Source organism: Cervus elaphus, chromosome 11 (assembly GCF_910594005.1).
Source record: "Cervus elaphus chromosome 11, mCerEla1.1, whole genome shotgun sequence".
Classification (NCBI taxonomy): Eukaryota; Metazoa; Chordata; class Mammalia; order Artiodactyla; family Cervidae; genus Cervus; species Cervus elaphus.
The window spans coordinates 55,812,297-55,829,009 of NC_057825.1; the positions used below are offsets into that span (position 1 = coordinate 55,812,297).

Below are 16,713 nucleotides of genomic sequence, written 5' to 3' on the forward strand. Positions count from 1 at the left end.
TAGAATCTTGTTGTAGAGAAGATATTGATTTTTAACAGCTTTTGGGGATATAATTCATATACCACACAATTTGCCTATTTAAGGGATATAATTCAACGTTTCTTTAGTATATTCACAGAGTTGGGCCATCATCATCACAATCAACTTCAGAACAATGAATGGCCATTTAAAAGAAAAATTTTCCCTTATTGAATTGGTTAGTGTCACCAGTAGACTGTTTAATAGTGATGATGATCATGGTCAACTTTGTCTCCTTCCTGATTTTTCTGGAATGTCTGATTTTTCATCATCGAAAAGGGTAATTACAAACAGTTTTTGGTAGGTAGGCTTTATCAGGGTAAGAAAAGTCCCTTCTACCTTAGCTTCTCAAGAATTTTATGTTCTTACTTACAAAGAGGCGTCTATGTTATCTAATTCATTTATCAAAACATTTATTGTAATGGGAATACATTTGCTCCCTTTTAATCTAATCCTATAGCAAATTAATTGTTCTCTGCTTAAAACCATCTTTGGATTATTTACATATAATCCTTTTAAAATACCATTGGATTTCCTTGGCTAATGGTCTATTGAGAATTTTTGCCTCTAAGTGTTTAGTATGATTAGTTTCCTTCTTACCTCCCTTGCTTCTATCCTCCCTTCCATCCTTCCTTCTTTCCTTCTATCTTTCCTTAATGGGATATGGTGAACCAAGGTCACACTTTTCTCAGGATGCTTCCAGGTAATGACTAAGCAAGACTAAAAAAGGTACAAGTGCCTGGCCATTTCTGTAGGGTCCTCTAAGGCAGCAGTCCCCAACATTTTTGGCACCAGGGACTGATTTTGTGGAAGACAATCTTTCCACGGACTGAGATGTGGGGGTGGGTTGGGTTGGCAGGATAGTTTCGGGATGATTCAAGGGCATTACATTTATTATGCACTTTATTTCTATTATTATTACATGAGCTCCACCTCAGACCACCAGGCATTAGATCCTAGAGGTTGGGGACCCCTGCTCTAATGCAGTCTTTGCTCTGGAGCTTCTTGTTAGGCTAGCAAAGACTTGGTCAGATATACCTCCTGGCCTGACAGCTTTCCCCGCCCAGTTTGGATTCTGCCTTTTCCCTTTCACAGCTGTTACTTGCCCTAAAACTGCACGCCTATTTCCAGTCAGCATCTGCTTCCCAGAGCCCCAGCTGACACACACACGCTACCTTTTCCAGCTTGATGTGAAGTCTTGTTCATTTCCTAGACTCTGGAAAAAGTTATGCACTGTAGAAATGATCAGATCCCTGAAAATTAGATGTAATTCACCAATAAAACCATCTTAGCCTGTTGAGGGTTTTTTTTTTTAGGGAAAGAACTTTGACAACAGTTCTAATTTCCTCTGTGTTTATTGGTCTATTCAAGTTTTCTATGTCCCCTTGTATAGATTTTGGTAATTTGTATTTTCTTAGAAAATTTTGTATTTAAATCTAGATTTTAAAATTTTTCATTAATGCAGATGTCCCTTCTCTGCTATCTGGAGGAGAGTTACAAATATCTAAGTGAATCCCAGGGACGGTGGAGCGTGGTGGGCTGCCGTCTATGGGGTCGCACAGAGTCGGACACGACTGAAGCGACTTAGCAGCAGCAACAGCAGCAAGTAGTCTTCTAAGACCTGGTTTATTGCTGGAACCCTGGAGGTTCCAGGGCAATGTGAGAAAGTTCTGGAACCCAACTTGGTTCCTAAGCCCTAAGGAAAAAGTAGTAGAGTGCAGACATGCTAGCACTGAAGGGGCCTTAGACGCTAGTGTACCAGTAAGGGAACAGGTCCAGACAAGGGAAATGGCTGGCCCATGCCCTCACAGCTCTGTGATAGCAAAGTCAGTGCATGTGTGTGTGTGTGTGTGTGTGTGTGTGTGTGCGTGTGTGTGTGTGTGTGTGTGTGTGTGTGTGTGCTAAGTTGCTTCAGTCATGTTCAATTCTTGGTGACCCCATGGACTGTAGCCCACCAGTCTCCTCTGTCCATGGGATTCTCCAGGCAAGAATACTGGGGTGGGTTGCCAAGTCCTCTTCCAGGGATCTTCCCAACCCAGGGATCAAACCCGAGACTCCTATGTTTCCTGCATTGCAGGCAGATTCTTTACCACTGAGCCACCTGGAAAAGCTAGCAAACTCAGTACCGCATCCCAAGTCTCCCCACTGCCAGCCCTATTTGGGGCTGCAGACAGTCTGACAATTTACTAAGAGACACTGATGGCACCCCAGAGGTACCCTAAGAATAATAGTATCTTCCTCCTTGGGGTATTGTGAGATTTAAATGGAACACTGTCTATGGAACAGTTAGCACAATGCCTGGACCCCATAGGCGCTCACTCCATAGTAAATGGACAGCAAATAAATCTGTCTTTAGTGGCACTAAATGCAAAGGGAAAGGCATATTTCTGCTTTGAGGGGTGGTGAGCACACAGGCAGGGTTTACAGCCTCCTTAGGACCTGAGACACCACGTGGCAAGAAGTGAATCCCAGGAAATCTGGATCTTGATTCAGAAAATGTCAGGATCCCGTATTTTTGACTTGAACTTGATTTTGATGTTTAGCTTCTATTTTCTGCCACTGATAGAATTCATGAGGTGGTAATAACCTTATGGTGGGCGGGACCCCTGGCTCTGAGACCACGGGCAAGTTATTTCATCTTGCAGCTTGGGCTTCCACAAAGGTGCTGGAAGACTAATATCTTCCTCCTTGGGGTATTGTGAGGTTTAAATGGAACATTGTCTGTGGAGCAGTTAGCACAGTGCCTGGACTCAGTCCATGGGAACTGCTAATACTGTTGTTACTAATACATGCACCTGTTCTGAGATTCTGAGAAGCCAGATTTGGGCTCTGGTGCTTCACTTACTATTTGTGACTTTAATCCTAACAGTTAGGTAGTAGAATTTTTTTGTATTTCACTAATAAGGAAACTAATATGCATGTCCAACCTCAAGTCTTAAGATCTGGGTCAAACACAGCTATTGTTTTCTTACAAACCTTTTCAGGTATGGTCTCAGCAAAATGATTGTTCAGCAAGTTTGTTGAAGAAAAGAAAGGTGAAAATAGTCTGGTATTCCTGGGTGAGAGTAACACCCTAAGGAACCACATTTCCCAGGAGCCCTCAAGACAATCTAGAAAATTATTCATTCTCCCAGCACTGGCAGACAAATCCAGCCAGGATGCAAGAGGGTCCACTTATAACTGACCTAAGGCGGGGCCACTCAGTAAACTTGCTAACAGCCAATGTGTGGACGAGGAGAAAGTTTTCCTCAACCCTCTTAGGGTTCACCCTGACTGGATCTGGAAATTAAATGGACAAACACAGATTAACAGGAAATTAAACTCATACAAAATTTATTGAACTTTTATGTGCACGTGGAGCCTTCACAAGAGAATGAAAACACAAAGAAGTGACCAGAGCAAGAACTTCTATGTCCTTAGACAAAGAAATAATTTGTGAAGATTTGACAAAACAAAGAGGTTGGGGCTAGGGGCAGTAAGTGGTAAAGAATTAGCTAGGAAGATAAGAGTTGATTTAACAGTGTTTGTACAGATTTCTTGGCCCTGGTTCCCTGTCTCTGGTGATGAGAATGTATTCCTTCTTCCTAGGGACCTTTCACATGGGAGTTTCATGACTTGTTTCAGGCAAGAAGTGGGCAGTGATCAGAATGACCTGCCCATTTCTACCGTTTTCTCAGACTCAGTTTAAGGTATTCAACATGTCAAAGTGCAATATTTTAGGGTAGTATGTCCTGAACCCAGGGCTTCCCAGGTAGCTCAGTGGTAAAGAATACTTGCAAAGCAGGAGATTTGGGTTCAATCCCTGGATTGGGAAGATCCCCTGGAAAAGGAAATGGCAACCCACTCCAGGGTTCTTGCCTGGGAAATCCCATGAATGGAGGAGTCTGGCAAGCTACACTCAATGGGGTGGCAAAGAGTCGGACATGACTTAGCAAATGAGAATGTATGCACATCCTGAACCCCATTATATACATATGGGAGCTTGTCAGAAATTATGATTCCAGGGATTCCTTGGTGGTTCAGTGGTTAGGACTCAGCTTCCACTGCAGGGAGCACGGGTTCCATCACTGGTCATAGAACTAAGATTCTGCATGCCTCTCAGTGCAGCCAAAAAAAAAAAAGAAATGATGATTCTTCCCCACCCCAACCCAGACCTACTGAAACTTCAGTTTGGAGGTGGGGGGCCAGCAGTGTTTTAGCAGGCTCTGCAGGTGCCTCGTTGGCACAACAAGGTTTGAGAAGGGAACAAATAAGAGCACATATGTGTGGACAGTGTCTGTTAACCTTGCCTTTCCCAAAGGGACTGCTGATCTGTGCTCAAGGTCTTTGCCAAGGAGGAAATAGGATGAAAAGAAGAAATTGCATCAAGAATGTGGGTTTTTTTTTTTTTTTTTTTGGTTATTCTCCCAGCTTTCATCCAACATTTTTTATTTTTTGCCTTCAACAGAATGCCAAAGTGAACACAATAGGTGTGGTATGTTTGGCAGCATGGAACAAATCCGAGAGGGATGTGAAATGGATTCACCCTCCACACGTGCAAGCCAGGCAGGAAAGCAGCTGGACTGGAGGACTTGGCAGGTGTGACAGGGTCTCAGAGGTGGGCTTCAGTCTGTGAAAGAAAGAAGGAAAGAAAGGAAGGAAGGAAGAGAGGAAGAAAAGAAGGAAAGAAGGGAGGCAGGAAGGGAAGGAAGAAAGAAAGAAGGCTTCATCTGCAGTACAGACATCAACCTGACTTCAGCCGCTGCCCTGTTATGTCACTTGCCATGGAAACTTGGCCAGGGGACGTGGCTTCTCTCAGCTGGGGAACAACGTGTGTGAGAGTACCTGGCACCCAGCAGGCAGTCAACAAGGTCAGAGTAACCCCAACTCGGGCTCTTGCTGTGAAGGGAGCAGTGGCCCAGGGCACAAGCCAAACCACCTTTCCACCTGGCCTCCATCATGCCAGGGGCTCCCAGGACCCCCGACTTCTGGTGTCTCCCAGAGAAGCCACAGAGTATCAGGGTTTGCTGTGACCCCTCCATCCCACTCAATGTGTCCCTATGGAAAATGTGTCCCAGCGTGGAAAACTCAGAGCTCTTGATGTGTCCACAAGCATAGACCACCTTCTCTTTCCTTTGGAGTCCCTACTTCTTACTCTCCCCACACCTCCAGCCCCTGGGTCCTTTTTACATGCTTCCCACTGCGCCTGGCCTCCAGTATGGATGGCAGGTCCTTCCCAGCCATGTTTGGTTCCATGGCTGGTAATGGGCAAGGAGAGGTAAGAGGTGGGATGGTGGGTTTGACTAGGTCTTATAAGGATCAGCTTTGTGGCGGTACATCTATAGCATTAGATGTTCAATATATTATACAAAGAGTAAACCTCCTGCCAGCATTTCTTCTCTACTTTTTTATGCTAAAGTTGTATTTGTCTCAGCTCAGTGGTAAAGAATCTGCCTGCCAAGCAGGACACATGGGTTTGATCCCTGGATCGGGAAGATTTCCCTGGAGAAGGAAATGGCAACCTTCTACAGTATTCTTGCCTGGGAAATCCCGTGGACAGAGGAGCGTGGTGAGCTACAGTCCATTGGGCCACAAAGAGTTGGACACAACTGAGTGACTAACACTTTTTTTCACTTTTAGCCTTGAGTGCATTTTGGAGGTCTCAGGAATTCCCAGACTCCAGAAAGACAGGTGTAGAGATGGGAAGAACACTTGCCTCTCCAACCCTATTATTATTGATTTTTAATTTTTATTATTTTTTAAATTTTAGGCTGCACTGGATTTTCATTGCAACATGAATGCCCTTTGTTGAGGCACATGGGCTTCTCCTGTTACTCCGAGGCATGTGGGATCTTGGTTCTCTGACCAGGATTCAACCCATGTCCCCTGCATTGGAAGGCAGATTCTTAACCACTGGACCACCAGGGAAGTCCCTTCGCATCATTATTATTGATTGATGTTTCCTAGGGCATCTTCAAAAGTGCTTGTAGAGCCTCATTCTGAAAGTTTCTCCTCTTCATCTTGCTGGAGAACATAAGCACTTTGGTCATCAGATGAGGACTGTATCATACACTCAAGAGCCAATGGGATGGCTTGTGAGGACTCTTCCCCAAACCATAGCCCTGTGCCCTCATGGTTGAAACAGTGCTTCGTGGAACCAAACAAAGCTACCCAATCCCACAGGAGGCTGCAAAATGAGCCATATATTTCCTTGACTACAACCACCTAAGTATGATTTGGGGCATCCCTGGTGGCTCAGATGGTAAAGAATCTGTCTGTGTGATGTGGGAGACCTGGATTCACTCCCTGGGTTAGGAAGATCCCCTGGAGAAGAGAGTGGCAACCACTCCAATATTCTTGCCTGGAGAATTCCATAGACAGAGGAGCCTGAGGGGCTACAGTCCATGGAGTCGCAGAGAATTGAGCAAAACTTAGCAACTGACATTTTCACTTTCACTTTTCAGAAACTCATTATGTGTTATCAGAATGTGCAATCTCAGAACTCTCAGAGCCAACTCTACTCCAGACAATTGCTTGCTGAAATAAAATTTATATTTTTAAGATAGGACAAGAAAAAAATTAAAATTTTCTGTGTGTTTGGGCCCCCTCTCCCCCTAATCTACAGTGTGTATCTGCATAACCCATTAACCAGAACTCCTTAAAAATGGGGGGCCTGATCCGACATACAAGATGCATTTTTTTTCTTTCTTCTGATGTTAGCCATGTAACTTCTTTTTTTGTTATATTTATTATTTTTATAATTTATTTATTTTTAATTGAAAGATAGTTACACTACTGTGTTGGTTTCTGCCATACATCAGTATGCATCACCCACAGGTATACATATGTCCCCTTCCTCTTGAGCTTCCCTCCCACCTCCAACCCCATCCCACTCCTCTAGGTCATCACAGCACTGGTTTACTTCTTAAAAGAAGGTTCTTTCCCAGCTCTGTAGCAGGTCATGAGCAGCAAGGTGACTTGCTGCTTGCTTTGTACCTAGCTACTTGGACTATGTATCCTTGATGAACTTTATGTAAAATAGCAATATGTCATTTTAATGTGTAATGCTTTGACTCAAAGATGTGTATGATTGTGCCTTTGACTTCTAACAAGTGGAACAGTTCTCAGAGCTTTCTGAGAATCTGCTTCCTAGGTTACAATCCTGAGTTTGGCTCAAGTAAAATTCTCTTCTTTTTTTGTCCCCTATATTTGGTAACACTGCGTGTGGCATGCGTGATCTTTGTTTCCCCACCAGGGGTCGAACCTACTCCCCCTGCAATGAAAGTACAGAGTCTTAACCACTGGACTGCCTGAGAAGTCTTTCCCTTTTTTCCTTCTTAACTTGATAGTTCATTGAATTTTCACTGACAGGCTTCCTGGAGAGAGAGATAGGGTTAGGGGCATAGAAGGTTGGAGAGGCTTTTAGCAACACAGTTTATTTTCTCCTCCTCCTGTCCAGACCCAGCTTCTCTGACTGCCCTCAGTTATGTTTTATTGACATCTTTCTTTTTTTAAAAATATCACTTATTTATTTATAGCTGGGACTCTGTTGCTTTTCTCTAGTTGCAGCAAGCAGAGGCTATTACTCTCTAGTTGCAGTGCACAGGCTTCTCATTGTGTTGACTTCTCTTGTTGTGAAGCATGGGCTTTATGGGGTGTGGGCTCAGTTGCTGTGGCGTATGGGCTTAGCTGCTCTGCCACATGTGGGATCTTCCCGGACCAGGGTTCGAACCCATGTCTCCTGCATTGGCAGGTGGATTCTTTACCACCGAGCCACCAGAAGCCCTATTTACATCTTTCTATTATAGCTCCTGCCTCTCGTCCCTCCCAGTTGAGATGGCCTCCAAACTCCATCACCAGGTTCCTCAATGCAGATGGAAAACATTCTGGAGTTTTTGCATCCGGCAGTGAATATCTCACCTTTTAACCATACTTCATCACTGACGGGGAGAACTTTCTTCCACACCTGGCCCTCTGCCCAGCGGGGTCCAGAGCCAGCGTGTGACTGGCGTGAGATGGAGTTCTGTAATGGATTAACAGGAGAGTTGCATTTAATAAAAGCCAAAGAACTTCTGAACACACATGTTGGAGGAGAAAAGAAGCAAGTTAGAGCTCAGCAACTGAGCAGACATAGAGCATGGGGTGGGTGTTGGGGAGAAGATATTTCTCTCAGGACCATAGGCACAAGGTCCTAAGGGCCAAGAAGGAATCCTTGCTAGGAGGCAATATCATTGTGCCGTGTGTTCAGTTATGTCCAGCTCTTTGTGACTCCATGGACTGTAGCCCACCAGGCTCCTCTGTCCGTGAAATTTTCCAGGCTAGAATACTGGAGTGGATTGCCATTTCCTTACTTCAGGGGATCTTCCTGACCCAGGGATCAAATCCGAGTCTCCTGCATCTCCTGCTTTGGCAGATAGATTCTTTACCACTGCACCAATAGTAATAATTCATTCTTCGAATAGGCACTGTTCTAGACACTGAGCCTATAAAAATGAGCACCAAAGATGGATGAATATAAGGCAAGGATGTTTTTTCTATGATTCCCCAGAAAAGACTAACTCCAAGGAGTCTTACTTTGGAGTCCTTGCTTGTATGCTGCCTTCCTTCCTTCCTACCCCTTCCTTCATTCCCTCTTCCTTCCCTCTTTTTTTTCTCCCTCCCTCCCTCCTTTCTTTCTTCCTTCCTCTGCTTAAGTGATGACAACTGTCTGGAGAGACTGCTTTAGCCTGAAATGACCTCAACCAGTGATAGTTTGTCTGCTTATAAAGGTATTCTGATGACACTGGTGAAAAAAAATAGGCAAAAAACTTTAAACACAAATAGAGTGAGTCTCCCTGGGGATAAGACCTCACCACAAAAAGAGTGGTGTGTTTTCATAAACAAGATTTTTAAAGGTCATTTAAAAATACGAGCTCTGAAGATGACAGCTATATATATACCTACTGGGTAAATGCAGGAGAAAAACCGTCCTAATGTTATGTGGGTGGGTAATTGTTGTTTGGGGTGAGACTTCCAATGTTAGTATCACATGTGTGTTCAGAAAGTACCACCTCTCAAGCAATTTAGATGATGTGAAAATGAGATGTAGAAAACTGAGTCGGAGGCTCAGAAAATGCTCCTTGAGTGGCTGTTAGTTTCCTGCAGCCAGTCAAGTCCTGTTCGCTTTCCAGCTCTCAGACCTCAGGTCTCAGGGGAGGGAAGGTCAATGTCATCTTAGCTCCTCAATGCTGCTTCCAAACCATTCTCCCTCCTTCCTTCCTGAAAAACCACCCAGTTAAATCGCCCTTTGAATCTCATCAAACTTCACTACTGACCCCTCTGCTTGTTGCCAGCACGTGCTGACCCCAGGCTCCATGAGGGTTTTGAGTTCACACTCACTTTCTCCAGCACGACTTTTCTTTACTTTCTTTTTTGTTTTTGGCTGTGCCAGGTCTAAGTTGCAGCATGCAGGATCTTTAGATATAGCATGTGGGATCTAGTTCCCTGACCAGGGATCAAACCCCAGGCCCCTGCTTTGGGAATTTTAACCACTGGCCTGCCTGCTAAGTTGCTTCCGTCATGTCCAGCTGCTTGTGATCCTATGGATTGTAACCCACCAGGCTCTGCTCTCCATGGGATTCCCTAGGCAAGAATACTGGAGTGTGTTGCCATGACCTCCCTCCCGGGGATCTTCCTGACTCAGGGATCATACCTGTGTCTCTTATGTCTCCTGCATTGGCAGGTGGGCTCTTTACCATGAGTGCCACCTGGAAAGCCCCTGAACCACTGGACCACCAGGGAAGTTCCATCTCCAGCACTACTTTTATTTATCTCATGATGATTTCAACACTCACATAGAAGATCCTCTCCACATCCCAGTGACTTTGTCTGTCTGGGTTGATGTAATAGAGGACCACAGACTGAGTGGCTTATAAACAACAAAAATTTATTTCTCACATTTCTGGACACTGGAAAGTCAAACCATCCAGCCACACACAGATGATAGCCCACTTCCTGGCTCCTAGAACCAGGCCATCTTTCTGTTGTGTCCTCATCTCGTGGAAGGTGCAAGGGAATGCTCTGGGTCTTCTTTACAAGGACACTAATCCCACGCATGATGGCTCCACTCGCATGACTTAATCACCTCCCCAAAGCCCACCTCCTAACACCATCACCTTGGGGACTAGGTTTCTACGTGAGAATTTAAGGGAGAGCTTCCCTGGTGGTCCAGTGGTAAAGAATCCACCTTTCAGTGTTAGGGGACTAGAGTTCAATACCTGGTCCTGGAAGATTCCACATGCCTCGGGGCAACTAAACCCGTGGGCCACTACTACTGAAGCCCAAGCGCCTAGAGCTCGTGCTCCACAGCAAGGGAAGTCATTACAATGAGCAGCTCAGGCACCACAAGTAGAGAGGAGACCCCACTGGCTGCAACTGGAGAAGGCCCACGCGCATCAACAAAGACCCAGGGCAGTTGCAAATAAATTTAAAAAGTAAATAAATCTTAAAGAAAAGAATTGAAGGGACACAAGCATGCAGTGTCCTTTCAGGTCATGACCTACTCTCCACTCCTGACCGTGACACCTCCAACCCTAGCACTCCCTCCTACCTTCATACCCTGGAACCTGTCACCCCCACTGACTACAGCTCTTCCTTATCTTCATTGCTGGTGGCCCACTCTCCAGCCACCACACACCGTCTTTCCAGCTCACTCCTCTTAGATTCCAGTAACCTCTTCTTCCAGTTGAGACCTACAGTCTCTGACTCAACCATGTTTTCATTGATAACTATCCCCTTCCTTGCCTCTTTCCCCTTCTGACCCAACACAGAATTCACAGCTCATCATTACAGAATTTCCCGTCCACACCCACATCCTCTGTTGTATGTGCCTGGCAGAATCTGAGCACAGCTGGCCTATTCAGTGACAAGATGGAGAAACAAAACAACACAGAGGTCTCTCTCTTTATCTCTCATCCCACTTCCCACTATTTCCTTTCTCTGCTCCCCCTAAGACAATTATCCATTTACTATCGCCAATTCCTCTTCTCCCCTCCTGCTGGAATTCTAACGTTACTGGCTTTGCTGCCTCACTTCCCTGAAACAGCTTGTGTCAAGACCTCTGAGGACCTTCTGTTGCCAAATCTAATGGGTGATTCTCTGACCTCATCTTGTTTGACCTTTTGATGGAGCAGCTCACCCGACCCTCCTGACACACTCCTGGTGTGGACATGCACTCTCCCCCACCGGATTTTCTTCAACCTCATTGGCCAATTCTTCACATCTCTCTGACCCTAAACACTGGGACACACCAGGATTCAGCCCTTGGCCTTTCCCTCTACCACTCCATACTGCCTCATCCAGTTCTCAGGGACTGAATGACTCCTAGAGTTAGATCTCCAGCCTAAACCTCTCCCCTGAATTGCAAACTTCTATCTCCAACTTACAACATGACCTCTCTACTTGAACGTCGAATGGACATTCCAGACTGACCATCTTCTATCCCTCCAAAGTGTTTCTCCTGACCTTCTTCATCCTTGAAAAGGACAATTCCAGTTGCTCAGGTGAAACAACCCTTGGAAGTTATCCTTGATTCCTCTCTTCCTCTCATGTCCTGCATACAATAATTACTAAATCATGTTGGCTTACCTTCAAAATACATCAGAACCCAGTGCTCCTTTTCACTGCTTCCAACATGGTCCAAGCCATGACCATTTCTCACCTGAATTATCGCTGGAGCCTCCTACCTTGTCTCCCTGTCCCTGCCCTCATCTTTACCATCCATTCAAATAACTAAAGAAAACCTTTTAAAGTTCAAGTGAGATCAAATTACTCCTTTGCTCAAAACCCTCCTGTGGCTTCTCATCTCGTATGAAACCAAAGCCCAATTTCTGGGACTTCCCTGGCCATCCAGTGGTTAAAACTCCTCAATCCCAATGGAGAGGGTGTGGGTTCAATCTCCGGTTGGGAAACTAAGGTCCCACATGCCACTCAGCACCACCCCCTAAAAAAGCCCAAGTCCTTACAATGGCCCACAGGCCTTATATTATCTGGTCTCCACCAAGCCACTGACCTCATCTCTTCCTTCCTACCCACATCACTCTGCTTCAGCTTCACTGGCCCCTGTTGGATACACTGAGCACATTCTTGTCTTAGGATATTTTTATTTTCCTGCTCCTTCTTCCTAGGACAGTTTCTCCCAGATTGTCACACGCTCCTTTACTTTTGATGTCACCTTATCGAAGAGGACTTCTCTGATTGCTCTTTATCAAGAAGTGTCAAGCCTACCCCTGCCCCTGTCTCCCTGTCCCCTTCAAGTCTTGCTTTACTCTTTCTTCTCAGGGTGGCGGCTCCCAGACACTAGACAGAGAGAGAACAGGGAAGGGCAGGGACCTTGATGTTCTGTCAGCGATGCTGGAAAAAAGCCAAACCCTGGCACTTCTCCAGCCTCACCTCATGTCTTATGTTTCAAGCCGCACAGCTTCCCTGCACATCTCCAGGTGACTTCTTGCTCAGATATCCTCGTCACTCTCTTCCCAAACACCTGGAGCGTGGGGAAGGTCAAAAGGAGAGAAGACACCAGCCCATATGTCCTACCAGCCTCCCAGAATCCTTCTCACTGAAATCTATCTTGGCTGAGCCATGCGTTCGCCACAAGGAAGGACCCTGAGTCAGAATGACTAGCCAGAGACAACCCAGAAACTAACCCCATTACTGTAAGACTGAGACTGTGAGCCACATGGCAGATGTAGTCTTTCTGGGTTCCTTTACCCTGCTGTTCTCAGCCTGGGCGCTTCTTCCCGATAAAGTCTCTCCTTTTGTCAGCACACATGTCTCCTCAAACAATTCATTTCTGAGTGTTAGACAAGAGCCTGCTCTTGGGCCCTGGGAGAGGGTCCCACCATCCTGCAATACCACACTGTTTTGCACACCTTCTCCTAGCATTTGTTGATGGTGAGGACCAGTCTGTCTTTCTCCTCTGGTCTGTCTGCCAGCTCCTTAAAGACGCCAAGGTGTCTCATCACTCACTTCCACCTCTGATCCCCAGTCCTTCACACTAGGTTGGTCCTCAGTATCCATTAGTTTTCCTAAGAATGGCTGACTCACAAATCTCACCGTTCACATAGTTCTGGGGTTAGGTGGGACAAGAGATGCTTCTAGAGCAATTGTCAGCAACGGGGAACTAATTGCCACCACTTACTGGGAGGGACTTTCTATGTGGAATATTTTATTTGCATTTCACAAGAATCCCTTGAGGGAATTCCCTAGCAGTCCAGTGGTTAAGATTTGGTCTTTCAGTGAAAAGTGTACAGGCTCAATCCTGGCCAGGGAGATAAGATCCTACATGCCTCATGGCCAAAAAACATAGAGCATAAACAGAAGAAGTACTGTAATAAATTCAATAAAGATTTTGAAAAAGGAAAAAAAATTCCCTTGTGAGTGAAACGTAACCATCACCATTTACAGATATGAACACTGAGATGGTGAACACATGTCACCGGCCTCGCCTTCTGGGGTAGCCCACTCCTCTGAGGGTAAACCTCCCTGTGAGAGCTCTCCCAGGATCTCTCATTTAATTTAACCCTACATTTACTCTAGGAGGAAGAGGCTGGAGTTCTCACTTCATAGAAGAGGTAAAACCAAGACTTTCCTACAGGCAAATGTGTGAGCATGCTTAGTCACTCACTCACTCTTTGCAACCCCATGGACTGTAGGACTGCAACTCCTCTGTCCATGGAATTCTCCAGGCAAGGATACTGGAGTGGGTAGTCACGCCATTCTCCAGGGGATCTTCCCAACCCAGGGATCAGACCTGGTCTCCCGCATTGCAGGCAGATTCTTTTCTGTCTGAGCCACAAGAGAAGCCACCAACTTTGGAGTAATTTGTTGTGCAGGCAGAGCTGGGACTAGGGTAAAGCAGGTGAGGAACCCAACTCTGAAAACAAATGCCTCCTAACTCTGTGCCCTGGCTTCCTCATTTGCCTCACCTTAGTCCCAATTCTGTGTCTGTGTTTAGTTGCTATGTCATGCCTGACTCTTTGCAACTCCATGGACTGAAGCCATCCAGGCTCCTCTGTTCATGAAAATTTTTTTTCCATTTATTTTTATTAGTTGGAGGTTAATTCCATGAGATTTTTGAGGCAAGAATACTGGAGTGGGTTTCCTACTCCAGGTGATCATCCCAATTCAGGGATCAAACTTGCATCTCTTGCATTTCCTGCTTGTCGGGCAGGTTTCTTACCACTGCGCCACCTTAAGGCAAATCCAGGATTTTAAACACCATCCTCTCGGACTAGGATTCAGATGGAAGAACCGGATGAGAGGAAAGCAAAGCCTACAGTCATGGGGGGACCACCACCTAGAGGAGCTGCCACAGCTCAGACAAGAAGGAAGTTGATATTCCTGGAGTCTAGGATCTTCCTGTCCCTCAGCCCTCAGGGACACCCAGCTTGAGCCTTCTGTCACCCTTCCAAGAGGTATTAAATATATATCTTAAATGTGGGGCATGCTGGGAAAGATGTCTTGGGCTTAAAATGTCAACAGTTGGATCTACACAGAGCTGACTTGTTGGGACGGGTCAACCAAGGAGCATGACAGGACACTGAGCAAAAGCTTCTGGGGTAAATTTCTGGCTCCTGGTGAGTGCCAGCAGCTCTTCCCAGAAGCCTCACCTCCCCAGGTGTGCGTCCCAAACACAGGAAGCTACAGCAGAAACCGGGTTTCTTACAACCTGTGCTGAATGCAAATAAATTTCAATTGTGTGGAAATGCAGCAGCTTGACTCCTTAGTTTAAGAAATATTTTTAAAAAGAAAAACAAAACTGTAGCACTTCCTAGAAATGTTCAAGATGCAAAAAGAAAGCATGAAAATGTGCTGGGTGTACTAGAAAGGAAGTATCACTCTGTCCCCAACGCCTAGATAGTCCCACCTTCCAAAGAAGGAGGTCCAACTCAAAGACGTAATGGAGGCCAGTGGCTCAGAAATGCCAGCAACAGTGACTGACACCCCTTAACTTAACACTGCTTTTCTACAGCACCCCAGTCCCTCTGGAGGTCTGGCTCAGACACAACAATGATCAGGGTCTCCATATTAAAAAACAAAAAACATTACATGTAGGACACGTAAGACAAATGATTTCAGATTTGCAATTAAATGTACAGAGGTATTGTAGGGCTTCCCTGGTGGCTCAGTGATAAAGAATCCTCCAGGAGAGCATGGGGACCATACTTCAGACTTGTCCCACCTGAGAAGAGAGGGATGGGGAAGATGTCCTCCCATGTCCCTTGACTTCTGGTGAACCCCAGGACAAAGCCCTGAATGGGGGTGACTGCCTGCACATGGATGTTCCTGGCAAGTGTGGGGAGGGTCCCAGCAGGGCCTCCTCCACTGGCCTTCCTCATCCAGACAACCAGCCCTAGGCAACAGAGCAAAACCCCAACAACTTGCTCCTCCAGAAATGTAGACCTGAGCCAAAGTTGACCAGGGGAAGTGGTGCAGCCTGGTGGGGTAGACATGGGCTCTGGAGTCAGCCAAACCTGGGGACGACTCCTGCCTGAGTTGTGTGACTTCTGGCGAGTTACTGAAATTCCCAGCATCCTCCTAGTAACCTAATGGCCACAGTTTCTGCCCACAGGGTACTAGGGGGAATCCCCTGAGGCTTTCTCATCCAGAAATTTCTCTAACACTCAACTAAGTCAGCATCTTTTGCCCCCACATCCAACTCTTCTGTGCAGCTCTGCACACAACTCACTTCACACACATGGAAAACACAAACTGCCTAGACCCCTTCTACTTGAGAAGATCTGGGAGGACAGTCCTGAGCTTCCACAGGGAACATAGAGAGAGACAAGCAGTGTCTAGGTATAATATCAGGCCCCGGGCTCCAACAGAGAAAAGATGGCAGCCCACTGCGGGCTGAAAGAGGACTTTAGAACTTCTTTTTATCCTCATTTGTTGTTGTTTAGTTGCTCAGTCATGTCCGACTCTTTCGCGACCCTATGGACTGTATAGTCCACCAGACTCCTCTGTCCATGGAATGCTCCAGACAAGAATTCTCCAGACGGGAGTAGGTTGCTATTTCCTTCTCCAGGCAATCTTCCTGACCCAGGGATCAAACCCACATCTCCTGCACTGGCAGGTGGGTTCTTTACCCCTGAGCCACCAGGGAAGCCCATTTTCATTTTCGGTTATACTCCTTTTATTTTTAAATTTCTGGCTGCTTCACACAGCTTTTGGGATCTTAGTTCCCCAAGCAGGAATCAAACCCAGGCCCCCAGCAGTGAAAGACCAGAATCCTAACCACTGAACCACCAGGGAATTTCCCAGTTACCCTTTTAAAAGTTGGTTTTGCTTTTGTTTCATAACAACCATAATAGAATTGTGCAAGTGCATAATTTATGCATAAATAAGATACAGATCTTAGGGTGTGTGCTCAAAAATATCTTATTAGTGTGTGATCCAATAAGTTTGGAGAGACTTGGAATAGATCTTTCTTTCTTGGCCTGGATAACATACATCTGGCCTCTTTCCTCTCTGGACTCTCAAAACACCCCACCCTGCCTTTAGTCTCATGCTCTCTTCATAGAGCTACCTCTTGTTGCAGTTCAGTTCCTAACCTCTCAGGGTTTATAAAGAAAAGTGTAACTTGTGGGGACTTCCTTGGTGGTCCAGTGGCTGAGACTCCGCACTCTCAATGCAGGTGGCCTGGGTATGATTCCTGGTCAGGGAACTAGATCCCAC

The 16,713-nt window shown here is 45.8% G+C and overlaps 1 long non-coding RNA gene across 1 annotated transcript in view; it reads right to left on the reverse strand.

Annotated features, from left to right (window-relative positions):
* LOC122703643 overlaps positions 1 to 12,569 on the reverse strand; it is a 47,627-nt gene extending 35,058 nt beyond the window's left edge. The window contains exons 1-2 of the long non-coding RNA XR_006343548.1: positions 12,427 to 12,569; positions 7,918 to 8,020 (exon numbers count right to left, since the gene is read on the reverse strand). This is a non-coding gene — a long non-coding RNA (uncharacterized LOC122703643). The remainder of the gene's footprint in view (positions 1 to 7,917; positions 8,021 to 12,426) is intronic.
* Between the last annotated feature and the right edge of the window lie 4,144 nt (positions 12,570 to 16,713).